The sequence below is a fragment of the Propithecus coquereli genome, unplaced genomic scaffold (genome assembly GCF_000956105.1).
Source record: "Propithecus coquereli isolate 6110/MARCELLA unplaced genomic scaffold, Pcoq_1.0 Scaffold85, whole genome shotgun sequence".
Classification (NCBI taxonomy): domain Eukaryota; kingdom Metazoa; phylum Chordata; class Mammalia; order Primates; family Indriidae; genus Propithecus; species Propithecus coquereli.
The window spans coordinates 3,454,372-3,475,956 of record NW_012154729.1 but is presented as its reverse complement, the minus strand read 5'-3'; positions in this window follow the sequence as shown (position 1 = coordinate 3,475,956).

Below are 21,585 nucleotides of genomic sequence, written 5' to 3'. Positions count from 1 at the left end.
TGGGATCTCTACCAAATATTAATACCATGTGTCATATGGATATGACAACACTGAAGATGCAAATATTAAGTAAAATAAATCTTTGTCTTAGGTGTGGCGATGGGGATGTCCAACTCTGACGGATAATGGAGGTCAGCTTGCTAAAGGAAGTGAGCCCTGACTTTAGATTTTGAAGATGAATAAGGGTGTCCTAAGTGGACAAAGGAGAGCAGAACATTCTAGGCCTAATCACCAATACCAGTATTTTAGAAGAGTCTAGTTAGTAGTAAAATATTTTGGACTAGTTCTCAGAATCCAATGGACAGAAACTGAGAATCAGTTTTGAAAATCAAATTGTAATCTATATATAGTAAAATTCTCAGCTTAGGAATATAGTTAGACGACTTCTGACAAATGCCTACACCCGTGTCACCCACACCCCAAGATAAACGTTTCCACCACCCCAGTAAGGTCTCTCAGGTTCTGTCCTAGTCAATGCTCCTCCCCACTCAAAGGCAACTACTGTGATTTATTTCACCAATAGATTAGGTTTCCCTGTTCTAGAAATTCATATAAATGAAATTTTATAATGTATCCCTTTTATGTCTGTCTTCTTTATTTCACTCAGGATAATGTTTCTGAAGTTCATCAATTTTGTAGTACCTGTGTTAGCCATCTGTTCCTTTTTATTCCTGAGAAAAATTCCGTGGTTTGAATATACCACAACTTGCTTGTCCGTTCTTATGTTGTTGGATTTTGGATTATCTCAATATGGGGCTATTTTGAATAAAGCTCTGGGCATTCTTGTACATTTTCTTTTGTGTACCTATATTTTTACTTCTCTTGAGTGAAGACCTAGGAGTACAATTGCTAGGTCATAGGATAGGTATACATTTAACTTTATGAGAAACTTCCAGAACAGTTTCCAAAGTGGTTATGCCATCCTACACCGCCAATAGCAATGCATGAGAGCTTCAGTTGCTCCACAACCTCGCTGATACTTAGAGAGTTCAATAATTTCAATTTAGTGAATTTTCATTTTAGCAAATATGTAAATGGTATTTCATTGTGCTTATAGTTTGCATTTTTCTGATGGCCAATGATAATGGATACTTTTTCATGTGCTCATTGCTCACTCATATATTGTCCTCTATAAGGTTTCTGTTTAAGACTTGCCCATTTTTATTGGGTTATTTATTTTTGCTAATATTTATTAATGATTTTTGTTTCTGTGATTATGAGGGAAGGGTTTGTAGATTTCTTTGTCTAGTTTTGATATCAGAGTAATTCTGGCTTGCTATTTGCTTATTAATTGTCATAATGTACCCTTTTATTTTGATTAGTAGAAGGTATTAATGTTGATATCCATTTTTTATATGTATATTTAATTTTATGGTTAGTGCTTTCTTGTTTCTGTCTAAGAAATCTTTGTTTATCTCAATGTCACAAAGACAGTCTCCCATCTCTTTTCTTGGAAGCTTTATATTTTTAACTTTTACATTCATTCAAATGTGTATTTGTAGATGATATGAGGTAGGGGTCAGGATTCATTTTTTTCCATATAAATAGCAGTTTTTCTGGAAGCTTCCTGTAAGTACAAAAAGACTCTATTTTCCATTAAATTGCTTTATTGCCTTGATTGAAAATGAGTTGAACATATAATGTGGGACTATTTCTGGATTCTGTATTGTATTCTATTGATCTATTCACCCTTCGGTACACTCAAATCCCACTGTCTAGATTACCAAAGCTCTGTAGGTGCCTCAGCTGAACAAGACCACTGTGCTTTTATCGGAGCTCCTCCAACCTGAGCCAGAGTGGCAAGTGCCCTCAGGCAAATATTCGGGTGGCTCTGGGGCTCATCTTCTTTCCTTCTGTGTTTACTTTCTCTCCAGGACCACACTGTTTATACACACACACACACACACACACACACGCACACGCACACACACACACATAACACTACTAGAATATATATATATTAAGGTTGTTTATGGCAAGAGGACTAGGTGGTACCAGCTACTCTGTCATGAATGAAAGTGGACATCTCAGGAGCATTTTAACTGAATAGACTCTCGAAAATCCCACAGAAACTATGAAGAGTCTTCGCACCAGACTCTAAAGCCCATTATTACTTACAAATCATGTCACCCCAAGACCTCCTATTTTCATCTTTATATTTGCTTTAGTATCCTTTAATAAAAGTGATAAATGGAGTCTGATTGAAGTCCAATTTTTAATGGTCCTTTAAATTGTAAATGAGTGATATTTTAATTCTGTTAAAATGTTGCTGAGAATCTATCCTATTTTTCAGATATTTTATTCCTCTTTAATAAACCTGAGTGTTCAAAAATATTATCGAATAAATAAACAATAAAAATTTTAATGAGGCATTCAAGAAACCACTGAATACTGAATAGTTATTTATTGCTATCAAGGAATTATTGTTAAATTTTTTAGGAGAGATAATGATGTGCTTTTTAAAAAAATAGTCTTTCTATTTTAGTAATACATACTGAAACAATTATAGAAGCAATAAAATGCTTTCTGGGGTTTGTTTAAAAATAATCTGGGCGAAGAGAGAAAGTGGGTAGGTATTTAGATAAAAGCAACTGTTTAAGCTGTTGCAATTATTAATAACTTTGAAGTTATGGCAACTGTGTATCTATACACACAAACACAAGCAATATACCAAACCTAGAGTGCTAGGCCGTATATTCATCGCTGAACAGAGACTGATAGGTTTCTTGACCTCTGGGCTTTCTTGGTTTAGTTGAAGTTAAAATATATGAAATAATTTTATTGATAATTAATTTGTTATAATTTGATAACTTATAGAAAAGAGAAGCATGATATGATCTGAAAGTTGGATAGACAATGGTGAGAACAAGGCATCCTGACTCTTTTAGGAAGAGGAAGGAAGGAGGAAGGAAGTGTAGGGTAATGGTAGGGTTGCCAGGTTTAGCAAATGATAACACTGGAGTCCAAGTTAAATTTGAATTTCAAAAACAAAGAACATTTTCTTTCTTATAAGTATGCCCCATGCAATATTTGGGACATACTTACACTACAAAAAAATTCATGGTTTATCTGACATTTGAATTTACCTGGGCATCCAGTATTTTATTTGGTAACCCTAGGTAGTGGTTATGTGCATGACCTTTGAAGCCAGAAACGTGGATTCCTTTTCTGCATCTTCTGCCTCTTACCCATAAATTTGTCCATGAGTCCATTGGGCACTGACAGGGGAGGCAGGGGAAAGAGGCCGACTAGTGTCCGCAGAATGGGCCACTCTATCCACTTAAGCATTAAATTATTATTAAAATTCTCCTCTTCTGAGGTCACCCTTTGATGACCATTCACATGAGATAGAAATACCTTCATGTTTGTCACCCATTCAGAAATGTCTGTCCGCATTCCTCTTCCCCAAATTCTTGTTACCAATTTTCCGATCATATTCCTTTCAAGTCCTGACCATCCAGCCAAACCATTGGCCACAGCCTGTGTGTCAATATATAATTGCACATCTGGCCCTTTCTCCTTCCAAGCAAAGTGAACAACCAGGAGCACTGCTCGAAGTTCTGCCCACTGGGAAAATTTCCCCCCTCCTTGTCTTTCAGAGTTGTCCCAGAAAGAGGCTACAGTGCTGCAGCTGTCCGCTTCCTGGTGGCTTCTGCAAATTGGCACAGTCATAGCAAACCAGACCTAAGTTTTCTCTTCCTCTGTCAACAGAACCTGGGAAGTTCCTGATGAGGCAGTAGCGAGAGGCTGGGAGAGAGAAGGCAATGTTGCCTGAGTGAGGACCACATGCTTTGGGGCCACTTCTTCACATCATTACTTGTGCCTTAGGGCCAATTCCAGCCTAGTCTCATACATGCCACTTCCATGTGATGATGGAGTCCTGCCATGCCCACCCAACTCATGGCTTGGGGGGTCAGAGAACACTCAGTTCATGATAAGTTTACCTTCTCTGTGGCTCCGTTTCTATATGTATAGAATGGAGAAAATGGCACCTCATTTTAGGGTTTTTAAGAAATATCGAATTAAATGAGCACCTAGTACATTACATGGCATAGAGAAGGGCTTATTGCTTGACAATAACTGTGATAAACTAAAATAATTTAAAATATTATAAAATGGTTATATGTACTGAGCCACATACGTATATAAGATGAATAATTTCTTAAAGATTTATCTATTTTTGTTGTTTAATCTATATTGACTAGAGATGCACATATAGGCTGTAAAACTCTGAAGAAATGACAGAAAGTGATTACCTCCAATGGGGCAGGAGGGGACAGTGGTGGGAAAGACACACACAGGGGGTGCTCCTGGGGGGCGGCAATATTCTCTTTCTGGATATGGGTGGTGTAACATTGGTGTTTGCCTTATAATTATTTATAATTGTTTGTTAAACTCTACACTCATGTTTTATGCACTTTGTGTGTGTGTGTGTGTGCATGTCACAAAAAATGCAAAACAATGCTCACTGAGTTCCTACTACTGTGTCAAGCACTGTGTTAGGCCCTGGTAATACAGCCATAAAAGTGGCGGAGATAGTCTGTGATCTCAGGGGGCTTATGTGTTATTGGAGGCATACAGACATTTAAAAACAATTACATAATTAATTACCTACAATTGCGCACATTCCAAGGAGGACACTGTAGTAGGGGGATGAGACTTGGAATGACATGGTTGAGATTAAAGTCAGACTTTAAGCCCTAACTATTAAAATATCTAAATCTGGAACTGCTCAAGTGTTCATCTCTCTCCATGACTTTACTTGATCCACGCTTACATATAAATTTTTGACATATCACTTTCTCTCTATGAATCAAATACAAGTCATTTAAATGTTCCAAAATAGACCACAATGGATAAGCCAATAACAAAAACTTTTCTTAGGAACAAATAATATAAACTTGTTTAATACTCTATTGCGTCATGGGAACACACACTGTATATTAGTATCTTCCTTAGGGAAGGAGTATAGATATTAGAGATGAAAATAAACCAGAGTTGGCCACAAAAAGTCAATTCTCCCTACTTAGGAAAATGTCTCAGTCTCCAGGAGCCTTTCTGATCTCCTCATCTTGGTCCACCACTTTAGAATGATTTCATCAGCTCTCCAATTGTGTGGGACAGAGACAAGCACTCCTAAATGTTCCTGGCAGGAGGTGGCCGTGGTAGGACAGGCTATTTCCCAAAGCCATGTGATTGTCTGGAGTACTTCTGTGGGCTGCTCAGTTACGGCCTGATTACTTCCTCTCCACATTTTTTATTTTGAGTTTTTTAGCTAAAAGTTAGCTTAATTTTTCAAAGTCCCTGAACTCTGATTACTTAAATGAATTTAAGAGGTTTCAATATCTATAACCTCATTATATGCTGTACCAAATTCATTAATAAATTAACCATGATTCAGCTTGCTTCTGTATAATGGAGTTTTTGCTGGAGGTGCTGTAATTGGGAGAACACTACCAATTACTTGTTATTTAATTTGGTGACTTATACAGATTTTTTTAAGTGCATATAATAGGAAACCAATTAGCATTAGCTGGGAGATTTATTTCTCAACTCATTTTTGGACTCAAATAATTAAACACAGCTACCTGAAATAACTGGTAATGAGCTGAAACTAGATGAAAATATAAGCTATTAATTGACTCATCAACTCATAAGATGCAAACTGTTCAGTTAACATATTTTTAGGGATTTGAAAAAAAAAAATCTCTTTGGGGGAAGAGGGTAGACAGTGGTCACAGCCGTAAGTAAGAAACTTTAATTTTCTCTTTCAACATATACTTTGTGAATAATTTTAAGCTCAAAATATCTAAAATTCAAAAATAGTCTTTGATAAGGGTGGCAAGTGCTGGAAGCTCGAGCTGTCACAATGCAGGGAGATTTTGTCAGGCCATGCAGTTTTATCACAAAAGCCCGTGTCTTGCAAAGGAGGGCAGGTTTCCACGTTTGTCTTTCGGTCAGCTCTTTGCATTGTTGATTGATTCCCTGTAATGCTGTTGTCAGTATTTTATCAATAGTCAGATAGATCTCATGACTGGCATTTTGCCTTTTTAAAACCATCCCCTTTGCCATTACAGAGAATTGAAACCTCGAAGCCAGCTGGGAATGGCTCGTAGCCTTTTAATTATTATTTATGAATTCATCAGAAAGAAATACTGACTTCCAATTAAAGCCAGAAAATTACTCCTGGAATAAATTGATAAAGGTCAGTTTCTTTGCAAAAAAAAAACACTTCTCTATGTGTCTCATGTTATTACTATTATAAATAAGCTAGCATTCAACTTGTTTGTAAGAATAGGTGAAGATAACTAATTGTTATATTAGTTCTTGCTTTGGTATTGAATTTCAATTAAATTTTTCTATTGCTTTTGGTATTTTTCTCTTCTGAGGCCGGGAAAAAAATGCTCTGTATTTAAAAAACAATTAGAATGTAGCATTTTTTCTTAAGAAAGTAATTTGCATATTTCTGGTCTAAGAGAATTAAAATGATACAAATATTATTTTGGGATCTTATTTTATAACAAAAGAGAAAGTCTTTCACCAATTATAGGAAGTTCTAGGAAAACTGTTGGTCTGTTTTGGATTAGGAAACTCAAAGTAAATCAAAATACTGCAATAATCAAAAGAAATAATCAAAGAAACAGCCTCACTTGAGATTTTGGCACAGTGAATAGATATTTAAATATTTAACAACTCTTTTTATCTTTACCTGTTCACAAGTCACAAACAGGGAGTTGGAATGAAATAAAAAAGCTGCCTATTGACTTTGAAATTAAAGTAGGTATTATGCCCAGGTCTTGAATAACTTCCCTCCTGTCTGTCAGAAGGTTCTGCTCTCAGTTTTCCTGGGGTTAAGTTAATTATGTGCCTAAAGAGGTGTTTATCATGCTACACTGATGCTGTATATACTTGCTTGTATTTTTAGATCATTGATCAGGTTTTGAAATCTATCAACCCTGCAAAATATCTTCGAGGTGATTTTTGGAATCTTGTTGTTTTTTAAATTTAATAAGAAATTTAAAATAGAAATCTTTCTAAATTAAGCATTTAAAGTAGAGGTTCGCAACTAGTGTGATTCTATCCGGAGGTGTTTGGGTTGTCACAAATATGGATGCCACTGGCATCTAGTGAGTAGAGGCCAGGGATGTTACTAAACATCTTACAATGTATAAGACAGCCTCCAAAAACAAAAATAATTTTCCCTCAAATATTAATAGTACTGGGGTTGAGAAACCCTACTTTAGAGGAACATGATAAAATGTCGTTCAATGGTAATTGTGACAACACTAAAACTTCACACTGAGAAGAAGGAAATTAAAATAATAACAAGATGCCTTTTTCACTCATCAGAATAGCAAAAAATCAGAGGAAGTGATAACACCCAGTTCCGGCAACAATGGCAGGAAGCAAGTGCACTTATTGGTGAGAATAATCTGACAATATCTACTAACAATATAACTTTCCTTTCACTCAGCAATCACCCATTTGAAAATATCAGTATACAAAAATCTAGCTTTTCTGTTGCGTTTAAAAAATACTGGAATCACGCCTGTAATCCTAGCTCTCTGGGAGGCCGAGGCGGGTGGATTGTTTGAGCTCAGGAGTTCGAGACCAGCCTGAGCAAGAGCGAGACCCCGTCTCTACTAAAATTAGAAAGAAATTAATTGGACAACTAAAAACATATAGAAAAAATTATCCGGGCATGGTGGCGCATGCCTGTAGTCCCAGCTACTCGGGAGGCTGAGGCAGGAGGATCGCTTGAGCCCAGGAGTTTGAGGTTGCTGTGAGCTAGGATGACGCCACGGCACTCTAGCCAGGCAACACAGTGAGACTCTGTCTCAAAAAAAAAAAAAAAAATACTGGAAAAAACTTGAATGTTAGTAAATTGAGGAATAATTTGTGTGACATCTATAACATAGATTATTATGCAGTTATTAAAAAATGAATTAGGTCAATATCTAATGACCACGATGGATGTATCTATGAAGTTTTATCAAGTGAGAAAAATAAGTTTCATACTAACATGTATATTTTGAGCTCATTTTTATATAACACCTTCTATATGTATGTGTATATACTATTGCATGTTTTTAATGAGCATCTATTTAGTGGATGTTTAATTTGGTTACCTCATTGGAAGAGTTAAGAATGAAGATGGCTGGAAGCTAATGATTAACTTTTCTCTTTTTCCATTTCCTTTTCCATTTCCATTTCTACTTTTTACAGTAAGAATATATTACCTTTGTGATGTAAAATGTAAAAAAGAAAGCCTTAAGAAAAGTTCCTATCACTCTTCAGCACTATTTTATTTTTAATATCACTGTCTTGTGAACCTCATGAAAATTCGCACCTTGCTTAGTGTAATTATAAGAAAGGTAGTTAGGTTTTGTTTTTCTTTTTGTTGATGAATAGTGCTGAAACTTAAGGTATTATGAGTATCTATGTACACTTTTTTGTATACGTGGCATACATTTTATTCTGTCACTTATAATATGATATAGACTCCATACAATAAAAGTTGCTATAATGATGGCATCTAATGAAAGGGTGCAATTAGGACTTGCAGAGATGTTTTCTCCATGAACTCATGCCCATGCATCGAAAGCTGCCCAGGGACTTTTGAGCAAAGGGGAGGGCATTGTTGTTTTCCTTGATGTCAACCTCAAAGGTTAGGAACCTTTCTGGAACCTTTTATTATCTCTATGTTATGAATAGTTTTAGTATCTCCATAACGTAGAAGTTATTGAAGGTGTGACTTTATTTTTATTTATTTATTTTTTTTTACATTTTGAGAATAGTAATGAAATTATTTTCTTTTCTTGAAAATTACGCGTGAACACTTTGGTACATAAATTATAGTTAAAATAGGGCATTGCCTACTATCAGCAAAGGGAAAGAACAGTGAGAAAATTTAAGGGTCAGCACCCTCTTCAGACTTTAATTAGGATACGTACAGAAATTGTAACAGAAAAGTGGCAACTGATCCTGTTACCCTGTCCCCAACCTTCCCCACAAAGTCAGTCAACATTATTGAGTACATATTATCTCTGACCTTATTCTACTCAGTTCAAATGTATGAACTATTTTAATTTTCATGACAATGAAAATGAGGTGTGTGCTATTTTTATCATCATTTTATATAAGAGAAAATAGACAAAGAGTGATTAGACAACTTGCCCAAGGTCACATAGCTACTATGGGACAGCCAGAATTCCAGCCAAGGAAGAATGACTCCATAGATGGTAATATAGTGGAAATTCAAGACTATGGAAATTGAAGCATCAAATTTTCTTCAAAGCATGATTTAAACTAACAAACAGAAAAATCCCCAGTGTATTCTAATTCCACAAATTCTTAGCTTTAGTAATAGGTAATTTGGTAAAGAAGACCCTATGGATTAATTAATTAATGAATTAATTAAGAATTGCTATCACCTACTTTGATAACTAACATTTGGTGTTTAGCTAGGAACTGCTCATAGTTTCAAATAATGCTGTTTATTTTGGCCCAGTGAGTAAATAATTAATATGATTTCTTTCGTTTCTCCTCTTCTTTAGAATGAGTATGTGCATATGCATATATTTGTGTAGCTGATTTGGAGATCAGTTTATAGGTAACACAATCTTCTGTAAATAAAAAATATTGAAAGTTTAAACTGTTTGGACCATAATCCAGCTTTATTGTCCTGGTGATCTTGTGTCTATGATAATAATGAATGCTGTTGTGTTACCATTTTATCTCCTTCAACAGAATTGTGACACCAGTACATCACAGAATGTAGGTTATCAGATGAATGAAAATGAATAGTTTGAGAGTGCTTTCTCACATTTGAGGTTTAATTCTCTCTCTGCTGCTGGGAGTGTTATATTGAGAAGGACATATTTTGCAAATCTTTCAGCCTTTGCAATTTCAGTCTTCAATTTCTGTATTTCCCCCCCCTTTATAATTTCCATGTTTCTACACAGTTCTTCAGTCACAAAGCCTACAACTAGATGACTGGCTCTGGGGGGAAAATTTTGTATCTAGGTTTTCTTGTCACTAGTAAGTGTTTTTTCCCTTCTCCTCTTATTGCACAGATTTTTCACCTATCACATAAACCACACATCCTAAAGTAGAAATGTTGGATAGAGTCCATTTGTAAGAGTCTGACCCCTCCCCCTCCCCCATTTTTTTTTTTTTTCACCCAAAGGAAGAGGTAACTCAAGATGTGAAAAAGTATAACAACTTATCCACTGGTTTTGATGAACAAACATTTGTACTGACAAGGTGAAAAAATATCTTAAGTGTGAAGATCTTTGAGCAAGAAAATTTCTGACAGCTGAGGTTATCCAGGCTGGGAATGAACGAGGAGGTGGGGGTGGGGGAGCAGAGAAGTGGTGGAATCATTGCTAGAGATGGCTGTGACAGGCCACGCTGCTCTAAGGTCAGGCCCCCTCAGGATAATTCTTCATCGCAGCACCTAGCGTGACGGAGGAGGGGTGGGGTAGGATCTGCTGGTCTTTCTGAGCGTTTTCCTAGAAATAAAATTCAATAATGTATCTAGCCTAGGGAAGAATTGACACAACTGTGTTAATTAATGTATCATGGGGTTCTCTCTCCATGAGGGTGATAATTTGGGGCATAATTTATCCTGTTGAAATTAGCATGCTTCCCTTTTGTTCATCATAATGATCTCTTACCTGATAATAGACAGGGTCTTTTGTAGAGGGTGAACAAAGTTAAATAAGACATGGTCCCTGTCACTTAAGGATGCATGATCAATCTGTTGTGGACACAAGCATCCCCAGAATTTACCTAGAACAAGTCAGATTAAGAGCTATTATCAAGTATACAAGTTATGTGAGATTGAAAGACAGAGAGGGATGGATTGATTATAATTAGAGATAGGAAATCTAGGAAGACTTCATGGAGAAGGTAGTATGTGAGCAGGAACTGCAGAAGGTTAGGACTTTGACAGGAAGAAAGGGAGAGATAGGCGGGAGGATCAAAGGCAGGAGAATGCAAATTGTGCCAAGTGAATATTTCAAGATGGTTCGAGTACAGGGTATCAGAGAGGCTGCAGTGAGAGATAAATTGGGGATCCAATCAGATGACTTTCAGCACCATTTTGTAGATAACATGGAGCTGCTGAAGATTTTTCAGGAAGTGACATGATTGTATCGTGCTTTAAAATATAATTTTCTTTGCTGTCTGGAATAGGACATCAGAATCGAGATATAATTTGATCACTTTGAAATACAGCAACTATCATTTCTCTTAATTACCCCTTGTCTGTGGCCATTGCTTCTCAGTCACCTCCATAAACTTCCCTTCCTCCATCGGTGTAGTGAATGTTTGTTTCCCAGGTCTGTCCTCAGCCCTCTTCTCTTCTCACTCTCCATTTTCTCTGAGTAAATGAACTTATCAACATGGCTTCAGCTACCACAATATGCCAGTGACTCCCCAGAATACATTTCCAACTCTCCTGCTTGTCAAAAGCCTCAAACCAATTCCAATCTCAATTCCAATTCTCTCTCGATGATCTTCTAGTATCTTCAGTTAAATATGTTTCCAAATCTAACTCCTTGTCTCTTCCCCAGTATCTGTTTTTCTTTTGCCATGTACATGAGCGGCGTCATCGCCATCTACCCAGCTGTGCAAAGTGAAAATGTTTGAATCATCCTCAATTTTGATCCCATGCATACCTGACAACTGCCTCCAATTAGTCACCAATCATCAAGTCAACCTCCTAAATATCTCTGATGTCTCTTCTTCCTCCCTATCCCCATAAGTGTGCTTGTAGTTTAGAGCAGGGCTTCTCAGACTTTAATATGCGTAGGTATCACCTGGAAAGCTTGTTAAAATACACATTGTGATTTTGTAGGTCCACAGTGGGGCCTGAGGGTCTGCATCTCTAACAAGCTCGCAGGTAGTGTTGATACTACCATTCTGAGGACCATGCTTTGAGCAGCAAGGGTTTAGATAACGTGTCATTTGTCTGGGCTTCTGAAATCATTTCCAGTCTCTTTGACTTTTAGCTCATTCTTCCTCACTGCTGACAGACTCCCCCACTGCAGAATCTAATGGTTTCCTATTTCCTAGAGCAGCTCTTGGCAAACTTTTTCTGTAAAGGGTCAGATAGTAAATACTCGAGACTTTGTGGGCCATATGGTCTCTGTAGTAACGACTCAACTCTGTGGTTGTAGGGACAAAGCAGCCATAAATGGATGAATCTGATTTTGCCCAGGTGCCACAGTTTGCCTAGTCCTAGCTCAGAGAACAAAGTTTACATTCTCTGGTGTGACTTCCAGGTCCCTTTCATTGACCCCAACCTAGAATCCAGCCTAATTGTCACTCTTCCCCACACAACTCTTGTTCCTCCCACAGAAAACACTCCGTGCTCTGTCACACCTCCATGCCTTTGCAGATGCTGTCATATCTGCCTGGGGTCCAACCTCAGAGTCTAAGCTCTAGCTTGGCCATCACCTCCAAAGTGACAGCTTCCTTAACTGAGAGAGTCTCTCTCCTCTGTGATCTTGAAGAACTCTATGCATGTCTCTGTTTCCTCACTTGGTACATTTCAGTTACTTGCTTACTTGCTTTCTTACTTACTGGAGTCTGAGACCCTCTTAAGGGAAGGGAACACTTTTGCATAATGCATTGCCGAGCACTCAGTAGGTGCTCAATCTATGTTTCTGAATAAATGATCTGTTCTCTGTAACCTAAAGGGTTAATTCAACTCTGGTTGTGTGCTTAAGTTAGTTTTGGCAATAGTAACTTCCATCCACTGCCGATGTGAATTTCCATCATTAATCCAGTTCTAGGCAGCATGTGTTCTGATATTAAATCTGATGCAAAATGAAACATTCCCTTGTGACACAGCAGCATGCACATGGTTGTAAATACAGAATGAGTGGCATTCGACTGAAATGGGGTTAACACAGGCCCCCATTTTTTGGCCAGTTTGAAGGAGATAAAACATTTCTGTATCCAGCAGCAATACCCCAAACACTGTAACTCTTGGCATTAAAAAAAAGCACTGATCAGAGAAGCTGTGGCTCTTCCATCTTTTTCATCCTTTCCATCTTGGACTTTGGATTGAAGCGGAGGCTGCCTCTGAATAAGGTGAAACACATCCCGTCGGCGTGATTGATGGCGCCTGTACTTGGCACACCCCAGGTGATTGTGTTGGGTAGGAGTCATCAATTTGCTCCCCCAAAGGGAGCAAATGGTGCAGTCATAAATATTTCACGAAATGTGGGGTGGCATCTGCTTTCTTGTTTACCGAGAACAATGCCTCCTAGAATGTTCCTCCTCCAGACGGTTGTTCCCAGTTCTATCAAAGACTTATTTACCTGCTGATGGGAAGTGTTGCTATTTCTTTCACTTCCTTTGAGTTTTCATTTTGATTTTTGATAACTGTATATTCTCCAGAGGCTGAACTATTTTTTTTTTTTCATTATGCATTTTGTGGGAGGCAAAGGAAAATACACATTCTTGGTTACGGGTTTGAAGTAGGAGAGTTTCTAAAGGGCAGAATCATTTTTCAGGCATTGGTTTCTTTGTGATTCGAGAAAGGGAAGCTGAGTTCTTGTAACATCACAATCAAGAGAGGGATCAGGGTGCACATTGGAATTTTGGTCGGATGCCTGTTACTGCTTATGCATTTTCATAATACTGCATATTTGTCAAGGTACTTTCACATGTATAACCTCCTATGATAATCACAAAGGCCCTGGAATAAAAGGCAATTAAAAAAAAATTTGGGGAAGAACAAACCAGGCCTCAAATAGGTTAAGATACTTGCTTGAGTCTATACAGCTAGTTAGTAGTGGACCTAGGATTAGAATAGTGACCATTCTTCTATAAAATCCTTAAATATGCATAAAAAGAGTCTTTAGAAAGGTGCATCATCTCTGCATATTATGGTGTGTTCGGAGCATTCAAAAATCAGTAAAGATTTAAAATCATAGTTGGCAATAGATGTTATTTATGGTATTTTGTCTCCTTTGCAGTTAGGAGACATTGGGCAGGAGCAGGGGGAAGTGAGTGATTTGTCGCGGTCATGAAACAAGTCACAACGGGGAAGTGACAAGACTCCATGATTTTCTAGGCTACATTCGGTGAGGTCATGCTGGTGTTGAAGTCTCTTCCCCTTCATCCAGATAATGAAACTGCAGAGGTGACAGTGTGCCGGTAGCCATGCGGCGGGTCTAGATGTGAACTGTGGTGTCCTTTCCCCCTGCTGTCATTGTTGTGTCCTGGAAGTGCTGCTACCCTGCTTAGCAAAGGATTCCAGCCTTTGTTACAAGTGCTATAACGCTGAGTTATGGCGAGGCCAGGCTGCGCTCAGTGCTGTTTCCAGTAGAGGTGAGTTGTCATCAGGTTCCTGAAGATAAACACTAGCAATTTATTTAGAACAAAACAAAACAAAACAAAAAACCTCCAGATAAACACTGGACATGATTTTGAAATGTAACTTAATGAGGTTTTGGTGGTAGCTAAACATTAAAACGGGCACAAATCTGAGGTTGTTTTGATTTTAATATTGCCCTCACTCCAGGGAATTTAAACAGAACACAGTTTATAGGATTTTTTTTTTAATAAAAAAATGGAGAGGGATGTTATATTGAGGGAAGATCATGTAAAATATTATTTATAAAGTATAGATTTTAATTTTCTTCTGCCTTTGTGTTTATAGGCATGTATCCGTCATTATTTAAACTTTGAGAAGGTGTTGAATCAGGGTGTTTATTGCTGGTTAGATTATTTTCATGTCTGGTATTAATGGGAATATATTCAAAGTCATCAATGGGACTTGGAAGATGAAGAAACAGTGCCAACCAGGGAGGCTTATTCCTGAGGACAGTAAGGAAAAGTAGCCTAGACTTGATTTGGGTGGATCATTCATCCCTGTCCTCCCCACCTGTGATTATAAACATAAACCAGTGCACAGGGCCATGATGCCGATGCCCTGGGTGCTGCAGAGAGGAACAAAAGAAAACTAAGGCAAGTGGGGCCTGGTGCCAATAATTTGGCTCTTCCATAAAGCTACTCCTGAAGCCAGAATTATCGATGTTTGTTGGCTAAAGAAGGAATAAGCTGGTGAAATAACTCTCCCATTCTTAAATAGTTTGGGGATACTTGCCGATAACATTGATCACCAGAGTTCTTCAGCACTTGATGTTCCTATCTATAATTGTGAAACTTCTGAAATGGTGAGATTTCCTTACAAGAGGATATAATTTCCTTTTTCCAGCTCTCTATACCTGGCACACTAGGGAGCACAGGGAGGTTGATAACTACTTTGTTGTTGACAGCTCTTGGTGAAGATGGGACTCATTTCTATATGTTAATTTTACAGTTTGCATTTGATTATTCAAGAAAAACAGGTATTCTACCAACTGCCACCCACTTACCATATATTTTCTTTTTCTCTTAAAAAGGAGCAACTTTCCTCAAGAAGACTAGGTTTCATGCTTCAGGATGTTGTAGCCCCCAACACACTCATGTCTTCCTCTCTAACAACCCATTCTCTGGCCTTTTCCACAAATCACCTCTTACGTTAGGCTGACTTAGCCCTAATTTCTGTAATTACTCTTTTCTTCCAATATCTTATATGTCATCACTACCATATTAAGATGTATATTGTTTTATAAATTATCTTAAATTTTATAAACTTACTGAAATATCCTTGAGATGGACAGCTGTATCTTGAACGTACTTTGCATTCTCCTTTCCTTCCATACCTGGTAAAGTTTTGAGCTTAGTCCACGAACAATGTTGATCACCTGAAATGAAAATGTAAATTAAATTGTGTAATGGTTAAGAGTGCAGACTTTGGAAAACTCCAGATAGCCTGAGTTCAAATTCTGGCCACTTATTGGCTCTGTGACATAGGGTATATTATTTCACTTCTCTAAACCTCAGTTTCCTCACCTGTAACATGGGAGTAATTTTAGTACCTACATCAGTGGGCCATAGTGAGGATAAAAAAAGTAAAAAGAACAAGAGTTTAGAATAATACCTGATGCATGATATGATAGTTGCTCAATAAACATTAGCTATTGTTAATAATGTTCTGTGACCAATTGACTTTCATCCAGCTTTAAAGATTGTCAAGGGGCCATTTAAATTCCTACTTCTTCAATGGTTGCTAACCCTTGAAAAACAGAAAAATTCCAAATAAAATTTAAATGCTTCCCATTGCAAAGACATCTCCTACCATCTCATGTTCTCTACACAAATACATATATGTATGCATACACACACATACATATACTAATTTTTTTGTAGATCAAAGTTAAAAGATAGCCATCATATAGACTTTGTTCAAGAAAATAATGCAAAGAAACAAGTTTGGAATGCGTAACATTGGGAGAAAGTAAACCAAAATTAACCACGTTCTTGTTATTTTATTATGTTTAAAAATTATACTTTACACTTTCATCACTTACTAAGCACATCATTTTATTCTCCGCAACAAACGTGTGAAGCCAGAATAGCAAGTACTATTTTTACTGTTTTTCACAGATGAAGAAACTGACACAGAGAGGAACTTGCATAAGGGTTGATGTAAGTGGCTGGGTGAGAACAAACGCCAGCTCACTGTTCTTATACCGACCACCCTGTGATTCTTACCTAGGTGGGCATGATTGTTCACAATGGTTTTGTAGTACGGTTGGGTAAGTTTCCTAACATCTCCACAAAATTTAAACCAATTAACACTATTCCATGATTTGGACTGATTAAAATTTTGAGGGCAAGGGAAGGCTTATGACTTAAGAAATGTCTATGAACCAGGCATTGTGCAGGGCAAACGTTATTTCCAATGTGGACAGTAACCATGTGAGGTAGGCACCATTCTCGCTGTTTTATGAAGGGACGAAGAAACTGCATTGCAGTGCCATAAACTATTGTATTCAAGGTTAAGCAGCCGAGCTGAGATTTGAACCCAGGATTTTGAAATTCTCAAGCCTGTCCATTTCCTCTTGCACAATTCTGCTTCCCCTGCTTATAAGAGCATCATTTAATACCTATTCTCAGCATTCTCATAAACTTCAAAGGGATTAGGAGAAAGAATATAAAAAGAAAGAGCAGATGGAAAAATTTGACCCTACCCCATAGAGAAACAAAAAAATACCACCAGGGAAACTGTTTCCACTGCTTTTTAACATGTATGCTATTTAAAAAATACAGTGGACCAAAATAATAATAATAATAAGAGAAACTTTTCTAATATCCATTTGAAATCTATATATTCAATGAATTCTGTTTTAAGAAGAATATGATTATTTAGCTTCTCAGTCTGAGAAATTAAAAAATGCTATTTCTCCTGGTTATTCAATGTTCGTGAATAGCCAACAGCCAGTATATAAAGGGCGTAAAGAAAATGCGACTGTATCAGCTAGGTTTCTATTAAAAAGCAAGGAACTGACTTACTGATAGATGGTTCTGGAAAGAAGTATGTGCAGTTGCTCTGATTATTTATTTGGGCATATACCCCAGTTTTTTATCTCTTCTTTATAGCCACTAGTATAGTCTAGTGGTGTAAGAAGCAAAGGGGACTCTCTAAAGTTTGTCGTGTGACTGTGGGCAAGTCATTTCTAGCCTTTTAGCCCTGTTTCTGCCGCTGATATTCCACATAATTATCCTCAGAAAAGGTTTAGGGGAAGATTCATTAAGGAAATTGCCACTTATTTAGAAAATTGCTGCTCAAGTTCATAAAATGTTTCCCTGGTGGGTTTAACGAGCACACAGCCCTCCTCGAGGTGAATGAATCCCCTCCGTTTCCCTGGAGGGGGAGCTTTGCTTCTTTTCTACCTCACTCCTCCACTAGGGCTATCCGAGACTAACAGTCTGGTTTCCTTAGGAAGAACGTCGACCTGTTTACGCAGTCTTTAAAAATAACCTTTGCTTCTCTATAGCCATCTGGTTTGTTCTGAATATTTTCTTCCAGTTCATTCTAGAATTGTGAACATAGGGGATTTAGAAAATGGCCCACACAGAGCAGCATTAAGACAGACTCCCTTGATATTTCCATAATCATGAGTGATTATTCACTCTGTAATTTTCAGATATGATTAGTGAGGATAAACATTATTTTGTGCCGAATGGGTTTAGAAAGGCACATGGGAGTGGCATGTGAGACAGTTCAACAATCTTACCCACTGTTAAGAATTTTATAACCTCCTGTTCTCAAGTCATCAGTAAGGACTTGGAACAATATGCCAAAGACAGCCTGACTTGTTCAGTAATCAGGCAGGTCATTGAAGATGCCTGGTCAAGATCCTCCGTGAATATTTGACTGTATGAACAAAATGATGAAGTGGACACTTATTACATTGGAGCTGATGGATGGAAAGACCAGAACATTTGCGATTTGTCTGTTTTTTCCCTATTCACTGATAACTTCAGGCTTCAACCATACTCCACTCCACATCCTCCTCTTAAAAGGGAAAACACATAAATTATTCTGATTGACTAGGAACATTGGCTGATAGAATATTGTTCTTCTCTTCTATTTCTAGCCCCGCTTGTCCATCACATAATGATCAGTGAAATCAAGGACTAGGCTGGCAAACACTGTAAGCAGAGACTCCTCTGGTGCGGGCTCTGCGTGATAAAAATTTTTGCCTTCATCTTTTCATTGATTTGAGAGCTCTCCTAGAGTTGGCTGGAGGCTTTCACAAGGGGCTACAAAATCAAACCTCAGGTGGCTTTGCACACCCACAGAGACAGCTTCTTAGGTATGTTTTTCCTAATTTTATGATTTCTTGTGCTAAAATTTATAGGAGGTCATTGGTTTGGACAGAGCTCCTGCCCTAGGCCCAACAGACCAAAGCAAAATGGAGTCACTCATGCTAAGGTTCCACATCACCAAGCGAAACTAAGTTGTTTCTCTGACCTGCTGAGAAATCAGGGGAAAGAGAGAAAGAGAGAGAGAGAGAGAATAGCCAAATCCCCAGACAAACCAGTTTTAGCCGGCTTGATAAGGAAGTCCCCTCTGCTTTAACCTTTACAAGGAAAGTAACTTTGAAATAACCAATCCATTTTTCAATTTTTGTTTCTGCTTTCCTCAGTCCTTTTCTGTCTATAAAGCCAGACTCCTCTGCTCAACTCATCAGAACACTCGTTCTATTTTATAGAATGAGATTTCATCTGGAATGAAAAACCAATTAAGATCTTTAAATTTATTGTAATTTTGTCTTTTGACATTTGCTATTTCTCTTATCTTATTCCAAAGTCATGTATGTGGAAATAAGAGTCCATTTATTCATGCATCAAATGAGTATTTTATTGAGACTTTCTACATAACAACATCTACATGACCCTATCTATAGTATAGTGTCTGTGTTGATCAAGGGGAAAGAAAAAGCCATCGTCCACGAGACCCAGATCTTTTACATCACTGAGAGGCGGAGTTACAGAGACACGGTAAAGTGTGTGTGTGTGTGTGTGTGTGTGTGTGTGTGTGTGTGTGTGTGATGGGGAGAAGGGACAGAGACCAAAGCCCAATAGAAACACAGACTAGTTTGTCTCTTCATGGAGTGAATATTTATTTTAAGTATTGGGGAAATAATGGTGATGGGGTCTCTGCCCTCATTGTGCTTTCATTGAGCTGATGGAATAGTTTGGAAAGTTCTACTTCTGAGTATGTATTTAGGTTCTTTCAGTAATATCTCCCTATTTGATAAGTAGTGGAGGCTTATGCAGGTCTTGGAGGACTTGAGGGCCAGGGAGGAGGGCAGAAAGAAATAAAGGATGCCTTCTCGTGCCCTTCCTGTGTGCCAGCTGCCTTCACTGCTGTCGTCTGAGGGTTTCCACAGTCATGTAGGGAAGGGTTGGATTTTCCATGTTTTCATGGCAAGGCATCCTCAGAGAGGTCATTTAGCTTTTGTGAATAAGGAAAGAAAAAAGGAACTACCCACATCCAAAAAGGTATGTAGTAATTAACAAGTGCTTCTGGAGCCTGGCTGAACATTAGAATCACCTGGGAGCTTTTACAGTCCTTCTTGGCCAGCTATGCTCAGACCAAGTAATCCTGACTCTCAGCAGGGTGGAGCCCCACTGTCAGTAGGTTCTAAAGCTCCCCAGATGATTCCAATGTACTGCTGATGTTGATATTTATATTACAATATGTATGTCTTTCTTCAAGGCTTGGCATCAAGGTATGTCAGGTCAGGAAAGAACCCTAAAGTCACCCAATCGAATTGCTCAATTGTACGAAGAAGAAACTGTGGGTGAGATAAGTAACGTCGCTGACATACAAGCTAATTAGGATCAGAGCTGGTGCCGTCTATCAAATTCCCCTTGTTGACTTCTCGAGAAAGGCTTGAATACCATAACTTCCATATAATCAAAGTGAATGTCTGTGCTCAGAGCTTTACCACAAACTGTTCTGGAATCTTCTTTTTTACTTGTGGAAATTATTTCTAAACATTCCCACTATACACTAATTTTGTATTTTAGTATCTGTTTTGATAGGGTTTTGGGTTGTTATTGTTGTTGTGATCTTTTTTCTCCCCAAACAAAGAATATCCAGGAGGCTACAGCAAGAAGAGTAATTTAAATTTTATCAAGTTTTTGCATAACTGGTGTATCTTTGCTGTTTCAGAAAAGGGCTAGGGAATCACAGGTCAACTTGAAGCACCTCATTTATATGATAATTATCAGTAAGCGGTGGCCAGTGATTCACGATACAAACCATTTGTACCTCTGGGACTTGTATGTTTACTGGGCAGGAAGTATGTGATTATGTCGTACTAATTAGTTTCTAGGTGACGGAAAGAATGTAGTACAATTGAGACTAAGTTCGGTAATTGTGTGCTATTTAGTTTCTTTATTTACTTGTTATAGCAGAGTTTTAATTTAATTTTTAATCCACAGGAAGCCTCCTGGCGAATACACACCTGGATGACTGGATACTAACCTTCATATTATCACTTTCATAGTTTATAACATACTTTAATATGCTAATCTTATGTAATCCTAGCACCGGTCCTTCGAGGCACATATTATTGTCATAAAACTCCCTTTACATACTAACAAACTGAAGGCGAGACGTTAGAGTTAAGACGTGAAGATCCTACAGCTAGAAATGTAGCATATTACTTGGTATTCACATCTCCTATGATTAATAATGCTAAGAAATGGTAATGAAGTGCCAGAAATGATCATGGTTTAGCTTCATTTTCCTAATTTTCTCAAACTAAGAAAAAGGCTATGAAGATAGGAGATAATGGAAATCTGTTGTTTTAGGGGCAGAAATAAAAATAATACAGATCTTGGTGGGGGAGAATACATTCAGAGAGGTTATACTTTCACAACAAGGGAAAAAAGCTTCATTGGGTAATAACTGAATTAAAAACAATGTGGCCGGGCGCAGTGGCTCAAGCCTGTAATCCTAGCTCTCTGGGAGGCCGAGGCGGGCAGATTGTTTGAGCTCAGGAGTTCGAAACCAGCCTGAGCAAGAGCGAGACCCCGTCTCTACTAAATAGAAAGAAATTAATTGGACAACTAAAAATACATCGAAAAAACTAGCCGGGCATGGTGGCGCATGCCTGTAGTCCCAGCTACTCGGGAGGCTGAGGCAGGAGGATCGCT